Raw genomic sequence first — 14,173 nt, 5'->3', positions numbered from 1 at the left:
CCAGAACGTACCTCAGGTGGTGAAGGTGAGAACAAGATCATTTGCTGCAGGAGAACCAAAAGCCCCTCCCTTCCCTTAGCAGCAGGCTTCGGGACTTCATGGGGCCAGCCTGGGGCTCCGAGTTGCACGTGCATCTTCCAGCCCCAAGGACAGATGCCCTTTTTCTGCAGAATGTGCCAGCCCTGCCTTGACAGCCGTGCTTCCCCATGCCCACCTGGCACTCCCACCTGACCCTGGTGGACTCCTGCTGCCCCCTGAGGACCCTGCCACCTAGGACTGTCATGCAGCGATGTGCTCCTCAGCCTGACAGGGCTCTGCTAATGGATGGATGGCACCGCTACAGTGGGAGCGGGCTCCTCAGAAAAACAAGTTTGTCACAAAGGCAAGTTCAGCCCTGCCTTGGTAGCTCTGGCCACGTGACACCTCGAACCCTCCCACAACGAACCAAGAGGACCCTCAGCAGGGTCAGCTCCTTGGCATATGTTTCCTCATAAATGACCCAGTCCCTGTACTGAGGACTAAGGACTACGGACTAAGACCCTCAAGAGAAGGGCACCGGACCTCTACCATCTGTGGCAGGTCTGGCACCAGACCTAAGGATGGCACAAGAGGTATCTGACGTGGAGCAGTGATGGCGGCATACCTGGTGACCCAGATGGCCTGGGCACACAGTAGATGCGCACTACGTGCTTGTGAATGTCCCAGAGGCACATTCTGGTAAGTGTTCACCACATCTCACAGTGGGGCCGCGGCCCACAGAATGGACAACTGGTCCTCAACAGGGACCCAGGGGGCAGGGGCTCTGGGGGAGCTGCAGGGTCTGGGCACTGAAAGGACAAAGCAAGTTCTTGGGAGGGGACCAGCAGGACAGAGGCCCAATCCCACGCCACAGAGCAAGGCGACAGGACAAGGCCACCAACATCACGTGATAGCAAAACCTCAAGCTGACCCTGCCCTCAATTACCCTTCTCCCCAGGATCGCTGGGCACCCAGTCAGGAGGTATGGCAGGCTCTGCTGCATTTTTGGTGGCTCTGTGTGCACCCCTTCCTGTTTAGGGGAGCCTCCCACTGAGTACGCACCTCAGAAATGGAAGGGCTACACCCTCCTCTCTTTTCCTGCAAACCACAGAGACGCATAGGGCCTAGGCTTGGCCAATCACACACCACTTCCTGGTTGCCACATGACCTACATGGGCCAATCAGATCCTCCTACTTGGACTCATTCATGAACACACTCTATCAAAAGAGGGTTGTGACTGAATTCAACCATGGCCACAGGGGCTGTGTGACCAAGTAACAAACCTACTTACCTGGTGATCTCTGACGTGAGGGGGTGCAGCAGTGAGGGGCACTGAGGGGCCACCTTCCTAAGGGTCAGCACCTGCCAATCTGAGTGGTGGGACATTCAGGACCTGCCCTGCCCACCTCCCTGTGGAAAGCAGCTCCATGACCAGCCCGGGGCACACTCACCTGGCACCGGATATCTCACACACAGGCTGAGCAAAGGTGCAGGTGCCGAGTCAACCTGGAATTTTTCGTGTGTGTGGCACTGGGGATGGAGTCACTAAGTTGCCTGGGCTGGGTTTGAACTTGAGGACGTCCTGCCCCTGCCTCCCAAAGTGCTGGGATTATAGGTGTGTGCCACTGTGGCCAGGTCCAGCTGGAAGTTTTTTTAAAAAGAATTCCCCACGCTGGGGATTTAGCTCAGTGGTTCTGCCACCTGCCTCGAAAGCAGAAGGATCCGAGTTCAATCCCTGGTACCAAAAAAAAGAAAAAAGAATTCCCTGCAATGTTTCAGGAGCAGCCACAGGCCGTGAAAACCACATCCTGCCCCTGAGACCCAGCAACCCGCGGGTCTCACAAGAGAACTTTCTTGTCTTCTCTAGCTTGAGTAATAGAGCCTTTGTCTCTCAGAAACACCCCTCCACCCAAGAGGGAGACCGAGACCCCAAAAACATGGGTGTCACTGGGACTTTCTGAGATATACAGGAGCCCTCTGTGCTCAGCAGCTGGGCGAGAGCGCATCGGCTCTGGGCCAGCAGGGGTGAGACCCCCAGGTCCACCCAACCCGGGGTCCGTGGGGAAGACTTCTAGCCAGGGTCAGGGTGGTGCCTGACCGCTGACCAACGGCACTGCATCCAGGGTGGTGAGTTCACCCTCCCTCGTTTAAAACAGGAAACCCTTCCCAAGAGCGCCTGGAGAATTAAAGGAGGTACCAGGTAACTCAGTCCATCAGGGCCACCCTAATAAAACCCCGAAGCCTGGAAGCTCAAACAACAGAAGCGGATCTCCTGATCCCTGTGACACTCACAGGCTGCCTCGCTGGCTTCTCTTGAGGGAGCTCACGATTTAACAGGTCTGGAGGGCTGACTCCCTTGGACCAAACTCACCAGAGGCTGAAGAATAAGTCAGACCATCCATTTAAATGGTAACACTGACAATGCCAATCACTGCACACTGATCAGGAGCCGGGCCCCTTGTTAAGTGTCTCAGTCTGAAATAAGAGCCCAGGACAGTGGGCAGTTTTCCCTGCACTTTATAGACACATAACCAGTGCAGAGTGGTAAAGGAACTGGCTTGAGTTCACAGCCAGGGGCATCAGGGCTGTGACTGGAACCCCAGTCTGCCTGGCTCCGAGCCCTGCAGTCTTCCCGTGCAGGTGTCTAACTCCAAGCTGCTAACTTCCTCAGTACCAGGAACCAGCAAACCCTAGAAAGAGACAGAGTCTTTGGGGGGCTCTGGGGGCCCTGCAACAGAATTGGAAGAGGAGCCACAACAGGATGTAATGAGTGCACATGGCGGTGTTCAAATAAACCTTTACTCAGAGACAGGCTGGGTCATGCCCACTCCACACCACGGGACAGAGCACCGTTGTCCTCAATTTCTGCCTGAGACATTGCCTTTTTCTAACTTAAACACTGCACCTTTGTTTCCACATCTGGGCTAATTTTCCACATCCCTTAAAAGGTGAGTAATAATCAATCATCAATAATCAATGAACAGCCAGTCCCTAGTCCCTTGCAGGAGACCACAAAGACAGAAATCTGCACTCGGTGCACTTTAGGGCTGCAAAGGAGAAACTTCACTGCAGAAATCTAACGCAAATCTTAAAAGGAACTCAGCGGCAAGCTGTCAAGCATCGCAAAATTAATTTTAGTGCTGACACCTCAGAACAGTAGCGGAGAGCCAGGGTGACAAACACCAAGAGTCGGACGGCTGCTCGGAAGCAAGAGGAAGGCACTGCACTGCCTGGCCTGCTTCCCCTTTTCAGCAACAAGGACACGAGGCATGGAGGCAAAGCCAGACAGACAACTGCCACAAGAAGTTTCCCCAGCTTTGGTGCCAAGACAGTTTCCGGGCGGGATAAAAGCAGGCCCCATGACATCGGAGAGGGCAGGGCCTGCGAGGGCAGGGCCAGCGGATCCCCACAGCATCGGGGAAGGTCCGGGGGCAGCCCATTTGAAGATGCCTGCTCCAGGTGGACACGGAGGCCAGAGAGGCCAGGCATGCTGCCTGAGGCCACACAGCCCTGGCCAGGGATTGGGTTCCGAAGCTGTGCTTTCTCTGCTCCATTTCCTGCCCTGGATCAGGGAAGTGCCAAAGGGAGCCTGAGTCACCAGAGAGGCGACCTCTACATGAGGCACTCCCAGGGTGGGGCAGCAGCTCAGCGTCCTGGTGTGCTGAGGCCCACAGCCAGAGTCCCCAGGGCCACTGAAGCTCCAAAGCATGCGCACAGTGCTGGGGACAATAGTGGCCGGCTGCCAGCGCACTCGCAGACAGGCTGGCGTGGCGTTTGGAAAATCCAGGCCACTTCCATGACACATTCGCCCTGCAGTCTGCACAGGACAGCTCAGCCGGTGCCCGAGAGGAAGGGGTTTCTCACACTCCCACTGCCCTGGGGCTCTGTCGTTTGCCCCAGTTTAAGAAACACACCGTAGGGGACCCACAGGGCTGCAGTTTCCAAGCCCAAGGGGAGGAGCTGGGGGCTGAGGGGCAGCCAGCCCACTGGCGACAGCTCCACCACCCTGGGAAAGCAGCCTGGCCACACAGTGCCATGCGCAGCCCAGTGTGAGCACCCGACCTGGCCGATTTCTAATGACCAACAGCAGAGCGGCTGATGGCAGGGCTGCCACCTCCCAAGCCAGACATCAGTCAGACCCCTCCCGGGTGAGCAGGTGCCAACGTCTACCTCCCCAGCAGCACCCCATCTCCCAGGCTTCCAGGCTCCCCCAGACAGCAGCACACAGGGCTGGGACAGAGGCCAGCACCCACCCAGGTCACCGGTGACCCCAACCCCACTCCCAGATGAGGGGCTGAGCTCACAGCCAGGGAGGGTCACTGCTTCCGGTCTGTTTGCCCAGCTGACCTCGTGTGGCTTCTCCCTGCTTCTGTCGCCAGCCACCTGCACCCACTCTCCGAGGAGATGCCTTCGCTCCAGTAGCAGCTTCCCTACCTCTGCAGAGACCAGGGAGGGTGCAGCAGAGAGGTTCTTACCACTATTCTGGCCCCAGATCCTAGCAGGCAGGTGGAGCCCCTTGCCCCGAAGCCACACCCTCCCTGCCACTTCCCACGGTGCCCTTTGGTCCCCCAAGCACTGTTTTTCCTTTGTTTGCAATACTGAGGATTGAACCCAGGGCCTTCCAACTGAGCTACCTCCCCGGCCCTTTCTCTTCTTTTTATTTTGAGACAGGATTTTGCTAAATTGCCAAGGCTGAGCTCAAACTCACCATTCTCCTGTCTCAGCCTCCCAGAGTGCTAGGATCACAGGCATGCACCACCACTCTTGCCTTCTGGGGTCTCTTTCATAAAGACCCATGTCTCAGTCAAGAGGGCTCCGCCTTCCAGAGCAAATCGCCTGCTGATACCAGTCAGTGGTCAGGATTCAACGCAGGGACTACGAGGGGACCCATCCTTCAGGCCACACTGCGGCTCTGATGGGCACAAAGATGATGCTGGACCCGTGGACACAGCGCACAGTGTGCCAAAGGCCCCAGGGCATCCACAGGCCCCAGGAGTGGCCCGCAAGGCACCCCCCACCAGCGCCTTCGTGGGATCCTTAACATCCCAGTCCCCAATCATAGCCCCCAAATCTCGGGCAGAACCCGGCTCTTCAGGCTGGAGAGCATCCTGGGCCAGGATGGCAGCTTGGCCCTGACCACACACCCCACGCCCCCCAAGGATCAGGGCAGCCGCAGACACATTCCTTTCTGCAGAGCACACGAAAACCCACATTACGGGGGGCATAAATAGCATCGCATCAATTTAGGTCAGTTTCACTGCCGAATGAGTTAGGAAAAATCTGTGACTCTCAGAACTTCGGGACTCCTGAGTGTTGCTGAATGGGTTTCCTTGCGCCCAGCTGACATTTGCAGTCCTCCTGACAGCAGGGGACAGGAGGGGCGCAGGCCTGGACACCCTCAGCCCCTCTGCATGCCGCACAGACGAGTGATCTTCCAAACGACCCCACGGGGTGTCACGAGTCCCGCAGGGCCGGGCTCCCTGGCATCACAGTTCCCGCCACTCCCTGACACCCTGCTGCACGGGGTCCCCCTTTGCAGCTGCCCACGGACCGCCTGTCTGGTTTCCTCTGACACCAAGTTGTAACAGTCACCAAAACAAAGGTCAAGCACCTTGCTCCACTTCTTCAAAAAGCTTGGTAAAGCACCTGGCTGTGCACAGCTGCCCAAAGACACAACTCCGGGCACGGTGTCACATGCTGGGAATCCCAGCACTCTGGGAGGCTGAGGCAGGAAGACTGCAAATTCAAGCCCAGTCAGTGCAACTAGTGACTTAGGGACACCACATCTGAAATATAAACTAAGAAGGATTGGAGATGGGGAGGGAGCTCATGGCAAAGGCCCTGGGTTCAGTCCCCTGTAGAAGGGGACACTGTTCCCAATCAGAAGCAGGCTGCATCTGAACCCTGAACTGTCCCTTTGCCTGCTGGTGACTCAGACCCTGAGGGACATAGCTGGGAAGGCCACTGCACCCTCTGCTTCTACCTCTTTGTTCTAAAGATGGCAATGGCACCACAGAGGGGAACAGGGCTAGAGCAGCATCCCGGGAAGCCAGGAAGAGTGCTCATCAGATGTCACTTAAGTCTGGACCCTGTCATTCCTCAGCCCCGGGGCCTCCTTCAGCACAGAGCGCAGCCTGGACCTGGATGGAGCAGCATGTTCCCAGCATCATGTGACATGCAGGACCCAAGTAGGCTGAATGCCTTGCAGAGACAGGCATGGCTGGGGACAGCACACCTCAGTGTCTGTCCCCTTCCTGTGGAAGTGACAGGTGCTGGGCCTCTTCATCCCAGACAATGATGATGCCACCACCGGCCGCCTCCTTCAGCTGAGATCCAGGAGAGGGAACTGTGGTTCACAGCAACAGTGACAGGTCCTCGGCAGGCCAGGGACAGACAGTGCAGCTTGGGGCTCCTCTTCCGCTCCCTGGGCCAACCCCAGCCCTGACCATCACCCAAGTTTGTTTGGCCACAGAGAGCCTGGCCCCCCTCTTCCAATCCTGCACCTGAGCAGCAGTCTGGAGTCACAGCCTGGTCCTCACTGTCTGCAACCTTCCTGCCTCTGCGTGGCCCACGGGTTCCACAAAGCAAACCAGGTCCCACATGACCCATAAACAGGAGAACTAGGTCAGCGCCCTGGGAGGGCTGGGTTTCAGCACAGCTTCGGCGTCAATGTGCTGCGTCCTGAGCTGGCTGTGAGCAGCTTCAACGAACCCACCAGGGGCTGGCAGGGCGCACTGCAGGGCAACAGGGCCCCACGGAGCATGCGATCCCCCCCGCTCCAGGCTCAGACAAGCCCCGTCCCTTTCAGCGCCCTGCCTTCCAGCCCCTTCCACTGAACGACCTTCCCCTTTTCCTCCGAGGAAAGGCTAGATTCGCTGCAGTATTCCTTATGGGGTATTAACAGGTTTTTAAAGCCCAATCTGTATAGGACTGTTCTGACTTCTGCTAATGCCTAGGGACACATCACACCGATTATCAGGGGTTGACGCCAACCACTTTTGGTCTAGGGCCCTGATGCCATGCACACATGGGTTCGCAGCACTGGAGACCCCTTGGCCTTGGGGATGCCTGGGTCTCACGAGGGCAGAATCTGGGGCTCCTCTTCAGTCACTTCCATTGGGGCTGGATGTGCTGGTTACTAAGGAAACAGGAGGTGAATAATATTCGAGTGCTTACAGGTGGCTCCTGGCCAAGAGGAGTTGAGGAGGAAGGAACGTGATCAGCATGGACACAGAGCAGAAGCCAGCACAGGACTGGATCGGGCAAGTAACCTGGCAACACGCAGGGCAGACAAAAGGTCCTTTCTTTCTGAGACCCTGACCAGTGCCAGGGATGTGCCGAGAACCCAAGGATCCTGGAAACACCACTTGTCACCATCGCTGCCTCCCTGGTTTCCAGCAGTTTGTCCTCCAGAAATGGGCAGAGGGGACATGGAAGGACATTCAGAGGAACCAGCCCGGCAGCTCCTGGAAATCTGCTCCCATTAACCCCGCACGGGCACTACTCTGCAGGATCAGCAGAAATGACTAATTACTCCAGGTTGGGGCCCCAAAAGATAAAGAATCAGATTTATTACAAATGCACGGCAGTGCACGCTTGTAGAAACGACGCGTGCCTGCGGAGGTGCCCTGCACTGATTTATGGCACCGCGTTCACAGGGTTTCCTGTTTCTAATGCTCCAAAGCAGACACAGATTAAAAGAAAATTAGAAAGCTAATTTTAACATGCTTCAAAATAGCTCCTTTCCACCCAGAAGAGGCAGAGATGAAAAAGCCCTTTCCTCTTATTTTCTGCTAAATTAGGGAGATGTGATCAGGGTGAGGGAGGATTCTAGTCACCCACTCACAGCCAAGCCCCGCCCCGGGGCTGGCCTCCTTCATGCCCAATCCCAACTCCACCCCCACAGGCTCAGTTTCCTCTCCCTAAGTGGAAATGCTAAGCGCTGCACTGTTCCCCAAGTTTCACATGGAGGAAACATTTTCTTCTGTTTTGCTTTGAGACAGGGGCTCACTATGTAACCCAGGCTGTCCTTGAACTCCTGGCAATCCTCCTGCCTCAGCTTCCGGACAGCTGGGGTTACAGGCCTGTGCCACCATGCCCAGTTTTCATTTGCAGGAAATTTAATCCCCGAGGCATCACTGCTGGGAGGTGGGACCTAGAGAACTGACCGGGACCCAGGACACCCTCAGGACCAATTCATGTCCTCTACCCGGGAGAGGTAATTAGCATAAAATTGGGTTTGTTGGAAAGACTGGGCTCCCTCTGGCTGGCTCCTACCCTCCCTGCACCTCTGCCTCCCACCAGGGGACCCTTGCAGGGTGCTAGCCCCTTGATCTGGGGCTTCTCGGCCTTCAGAACTGTAAGAAATAAATTCCTCTTCCTTATAAATAAATTCCTCCCAGCCTCTGGCAATCTGCAACAGCAGCACAAAACAGACCGAGACAACGTGTTGGATGGAGGGACAGAGGGACAGCCCAGCGATGTCCAGCAAGTTCACTTCCAGGAAGTCCTGGGGGGGAAGGATGTCATCTCCAGGGCCCCACCCCTGAGCATCCGTTCTAGCCAAGTCCAGCCCAGCCCCAGCCCCAGAGGCAGGAACGGAACCCAAGATCCCATCAGATCCTTCCCCAGGGACCAGGTCTGCAGGGTGGGCACATGGGGCTCCTCAGCACCTCCCCAGGGAGGCCCCAGCCCCTGGGACAGCGCAGCACCCACAGCAGCCAGCAGCTCTCTGCAGTGGGACAGCATGGGCAGAGCTGCCCCAAGCCTGGGAGCCCTGCTAACACACCCCTTGGGAAGCCGCTGGCGCTGTCCGTGGTGCTGACACGCAGCCTCCGGCCTGGAGCCTCCCACCTGTGCCTCAGGTACCTCCTGAGACAGCAGACAGCCCCTCCTCCACTGTCACCGCACCTGCACTGCTGCCCCAGCCCTGTGCTCCCTCTACTGGCCCGGGGCCTCCTGAGCTGGGCCGGGGGCGGGGCGGGGGGAATGGTGTGGAAGTGACTGGGAAGAGCTTCCGAGAGACCAGAAAGTGTGGGGGGTGAGCCTGGGACTGGAAGAAGGACAGGTGGCCTAGTCCCTCCAGAGCTCTGGGGACAGAGCAGGTGACACCTCTGAGGTAGTCGTCCCTCAGGTCCTAGTGGTCCCTGGGTGAGGCTGCCTTGCACTGCAGTTCTGCAGATGCATGAGCAGAGGGTTCCAGCTACCGGAGGACAGCGGCCCACAGGGCCAAGTGCAGCCCTGGAGAGAAAGCACCACGGGTCTCTGCTCGGGAGCACCACACGGCACAGGACCAGCAGAGGCCTGACGCACCAGGCACAGCCCTGCCTCCAGCTCCTCCCTCAAGCCCCTCGCCACACAGACACCACAGCAACCCTTCTCCACCTGCCTGGCCTCCCCTCCTCAGCTCACAGCCTGTCCCCAACCCTCCAGTGCAGGGATCCCAGCTCCTGCACCTGCCCTACAAGGCCTCCGGGTCTGCAGCCCAACCCCAGCCTCACTGACCACACGCCCACACTGTGGCATCCTCCCAAGGAGCCCAGCCAGCTCTTCAGCTCAGCTCAGCACACCCAGGCCCCGCCCTCTCCTGTGCCTAGGCCTCTGCCACCCAGGGAGGAGTGCAGGGACTCCGATAAAAGGATAAGAGACACAGAGTGACCATGACAAGAAAGAAAGGGAGGGCTGGGCACCCCTGCACCCTTAGGAGACCCTGCCCCACCTTGCCCGTGTTCTGGGCAGCCACAGACACCTCAGTCCTGGGACCCCTCCAGTCGTGGTCCCTCCTTCAGCGTCACCATCAGATCACCTGATGCTCTCAGTCCTCTGTGTCTCCTTCCTGCCCCTCTGCACCCCACAGGCCACCGTAGAAGCCACCAGGCCACCAGCAGGCCCAGAGTGAACCCAGGCTGAGCCAGGCTCTGGCCACGGGCAGGAGAAGGCAGGTGGCCAAGGGGACACCTCCTCTCCCTTCACATTCCTCAGGTTGCCACATCCTGCTGTGACTCAGACTGCCAGAGGCCAGGGAGCCTAGAGCAAGACTCCAGCCTGTGCCCCGAGGAGGCCACCAGACTGTTCCTAACATGCCATCTCCCGCACAGCATCGAGCACCTAGCCTGCCGCTCTGGCCATCTGGCCCTGGCAGGAGGCCTGTCCTCCCCTCAGGCTGTGGGCAGCAGACAATTCTCTCAGCTCCTGGTGCCACCAACCCATGACCATGTGGCTTACTGACCATTCAGTTTAGTTTAGTTCAGGTGGCTTCAGTCCCACTGTGTACCCCAAGCATGGCCCAGTGGGCTGGCCGGAGGGGACACGGGACCACAGTGATGATCATGGTGATTATCTCAGGCATCAAGACAAACTGGGCACCTACTGTGTTCCCAGAGCTACCTGCTTCATACCAACTAACTGGGAAGATCTGCTCTGGTTTGGTTCTGACAGTGCTGGGGGTGAACCCCAGGGTTTCATGGATCCCACGCAAGCGTTCTACCACTGAGTTACATCCCCAGCCTTTTTCATTTTATTTTCATGTTGAGACAGGTTTTCCTAAGCCGCCCAGGGTGGCTTCAAAATTGCAACCCTCCTGCCTCAGCTTCCAGAGCAGCTAGGACTACAGAAGCTTGCCTCCATCCCCAGTTAGACAGGTTTTTGTCGGCAAAGGGCACTTTGTGATTCACACAGGGCACTGTCCAGCCCCAGCTCTGCCTGGCTGTCCATCGGAGCTGCGGGACACAGGACGGACGGTCAGGCAATGCCCAAGGGCACAGTAGGCCCTGGGGGCATCAGGCACTGAGGAGGGCCCAGCTCTGTCCTGTAGGAGTCACCCCACGCAGGGTCTTTCTCATGAGCCACTGCATGGCTCTCAGCTGCACCTCAGTAGCCAGCACGAGAGACACAGCTGGGAGTCAGGGAGCCCTGGCTCAAACTCCCAGGCTGCGTCACCTTCGCCAGTGACTCGGCCCCTGTGGGCCCCGTGTTCATGGCCACTGTGAACACAGAGGCAAGGTGGCGCTCCTCGGGCTGTGCGGAGCCTCCGGAAGGTGCTGGGTGCTGGGTGCTGGGTGCTGGGCAAACGCACCCCGCCCACCACCCCCAGGAGTCTCTGCAGCCCATCTGGTCCAAGGGTGAGGCAGATGGCTCCAGTGCGTTCTTCTCTGCCATCTCCTTCGCCCACGCAGCCCAGGCTGGGGCGGGCACAGTGCCAATCCAAGCCGACAGCAGCCTGCAGCCCCGCCCTGGTCACACACAGGCCGCCCTGCAGCCCTCTCCGCCCACAATGGTATCTGGGACCCTGGCCTGGTTCAAACGCCTTTTAGGAAAGAGTAGGCAAATCAGGACCGGTAGTGTACTTGACTGCCCCAAGCCCCACACAGGCCAGAGACCTGTCTTCAGGGACAGACATCAGACATTCGGGGAGCAAGGCCACATTCGGGGAGTGGAGAGCAGGGAGGAGGGCCGGGCCGAACTGCCCTGGCAGACCCATTTTCTTATTTATTCTTCCAGACAGCACCAAAGCCTCACTGCTTTGCCTCCCATTTTATTTACTTAATTTTTGTTTTATTTTGTTTTGTTTTTTGAAACAGGTTCTCACTATGTAGTTCAGGCTGGCCCTGAACTCACTCTGTAGCCCAGGGTGGCCTGGAATTCACGGCGATCCTCCAGGCACGGTGGCACATACCTGTAATCCCAGCACTCAGAAAGCTGAGGCAGGAGGATCCTCATTTTACATACAAAAAGACCCAGGCTGAGGGAGGTTATCTAACCTGCCCTGGGCAGCCAGGACGACGGGGAGTTCCAAATACTTCGCGCTGCCATCTCGGGATGCTCATGCAGCCCAGCTGCGAATCTCCCCAAGGTTTCTCCAAATTATCAAACCCCCTCATTTCTTCTTTTCCCATGGCCTCGGAGCCAATTATCCTGCCATGTGGAGAATACTGCATGGGGTTTGGGTTCCCAATTTTTTCACCTCCAGGAAGCTGCTCGTGGTGCAAACTAAAGCACCTCCTTGCTTCCACGTGATGGGGCCGTGCCCTCAGCAGCGTCTCCTCAGACTCACTGTGCAGATCCCAGACAGGGAAGGCGGCCGCCCCGGACCCCACGGACCTGCACCCTTGTGTCACCCTCCTCACCATCGCTCCACAACTGCTCAAAACATTCCAGACTCCGTCCAGTGCCAGGAAGCCCTGCTGGAATCTGCAACTACGCACTTAACTCGTCCCATGGAAAGGAAGCTGTGGAACTAAGTTTGCAAATGGGCGAACTGGGGGAGCAGAGTCAGAGACACCCCAGCCCGCCTCCCTGCTAACTAGTACTCAGGGACCAGGGGCAGCCTACCCCAACATACACCCTGAGCACAGACTGGCCAGACTGCAAAGTTCACGCCTCAGGGCAAGGGGAATTTTAAATGCGTGACTCTGACCGCCCAGGGGAGCCCAGTGCTTTCTCAGCACCGAGGCCCATGTGCTCGGAAAGCCGTCCCCGAGACACTCTGAGGCAGGCCCGGACTCCACCTCGCCATGTGTCCCACCTCCAAGGCCGCCAGGTCTCCCAACACAGGCAGCTGCTCTGGACCCTCTTCTCGGACCCTGAGACCAGTGTTTCTTGATGCTGCTTCTGGCTGAGTGCCCTGGATACATTACCTAACCTCTTTGTGCCTCAGTTTCCTCCTGTAGAAAATCCACAAACAATGGTACCTAGTCTCAGGGGGATGTTGAAGATTGAAGCAAAGCGCTCAGGACAGTGTCTGGCCCGCAGGAACTACCTGGGAAATACCAGACCTAACCCCAGTCACCAGAACCCAGGGTGTCTCCCAGCCCCCTCAACCTTGGATCCTTGCAAAGATCACTGGGTGGTAGCCAGACCTGGGCCGGAATCCCAGCTCTGCCTCCTCCAGGCATGGGCCAGGATCATACTCCCCCGCCCCAGCCTCAGTTTCCCCACCTGTAGAGTGGAGGTTAACATCACCAGCCTCACAGGCCCAGGGCACGAATCCAACACAGCCACCCAGCCGGGGCCTTTGGGAGCTGGAGACCCCAGGGCCAGGGGCCACTCTGCAGGGCACCAGCTCCCAGCGGTCTCCCTGCCTCTGGGAGAGCATCATGGGCCACCAGACCAGTGTCACGGGAGTGCTGTGACTCCTGCTCAGCCACCTTCACGCTGCTCTGGGATTCTCAGAGGTGGGCGGGGCAGCACCACCCGCCCTACTCATCATCTGACGGGCGGGGGTCGAGGCTCGGGCGTTCTCTCCCAGCAAAGGGCTCTGCTTGTTGAAAACAAAATCCTGTCAGCTATAGGGTGGGTGGGTGACGAGTCTGCAGGACAAAATGGGGGTCCTCAGACTTGACTGGGCCACGTGGGGAAAGGTCTCGGGGGAGGAGTGACGGCCGGGCACGGAGCTCTCCCAAGAAGGAAGCCAGAAGTTGTGCCTCTTACAGAAAGATATTTCGGCCGAGGCCAGGACTGGACCCCTGAGGAGCTGTCTGCACCCCACACCAACGAGCCAGGGGCTGGAGCGGGGCATGTAAGGGGCGCCAGGCTCTCGAAGGTCCCATGGTGCAGAGCAGGCCCCTCGCACCCTCCAGCCGGGCTGCGCCACCACCTCAGCCAACTCCACTGCACATGTGCTGAGGGGAGCCGCCCACGCCTGTTTCCATGGGAACCCCCTTGAAATAACCCCACAGTGGCTGTTACTCTCGCCTGCGCGCGGAGGACCAGCTCAGAAGAAATGCAGTTCTGCAGGGAGGCAGGTGCTCCCAGGCCTCCAGGATGTCCAGGAAATCTGAGACCCAGGTGTCTCCAGTCCCCCCCCCTGCTCCCCACTCCCCGCTCCCCGCCCCACTCACATACGGGCCACCTAACCTTTCTTCCCTCCCTCTGCTTTATGGGGTGCAGGGATTTAGTGGAAAAGAGGAAACTGGCAATCCTATGGGCACAGCATCCATCCATCTCCCCGGGAGAGGCGCCATAACACCCTTGCCAGGCCGCCGTTTGCAGGGACGCGGCCTGGAGTCGGATCCAGAGGCTTCGTGTGACTCTAGAAGCCTCTGAACGGCTCACAGTTAGCCAAGAGCCAGGGACCAGGGTGCGCCTCTCGCAGGACCGAGTGTCCTGAGCGCATGGGAAGCTCTCTGGCTTGCCCGGTTGCTCATGCGGCAGTGG

General features: G+C 58.2%; 1 protein-coding gene across 2 annotated transcripts in view; it reads right to left on the bottom strand.

The window, feature by feature from the left end:
* Ppp2r2c (protein phosphatase 2 regulatory subunit Bgamma) overlaps window positions 1-14,173 on the bottom strand; it is a 77,893-nt gene that overhangs the window by 45,096 nt on the left and 18,624 nt on the right. The window lies entirely within an intron of this gene.

This window comes from Heterocephalus glaber, unplaced genomic scaffold (genome assembly GCF_053883595.1).
Source record: "Heterocephalus glaber isolate CG9 unplaced genomic scaffold, H.glaber_assembly_v1.0 deba00001509, whole genome shotgun sequence".
Classification (NCBI taxonomy): domain Eukaryota; kingdom Metazoa; phylum Chordata; class Mammalia; order Rodentia; family Bathyergidae; genus Heterocephalus; species Heterocephalus glaber.
Note: the sequence above shows the minus strand (reverse complement) of the source record. Positions and strands in the feature narration are given on the sequence as shown.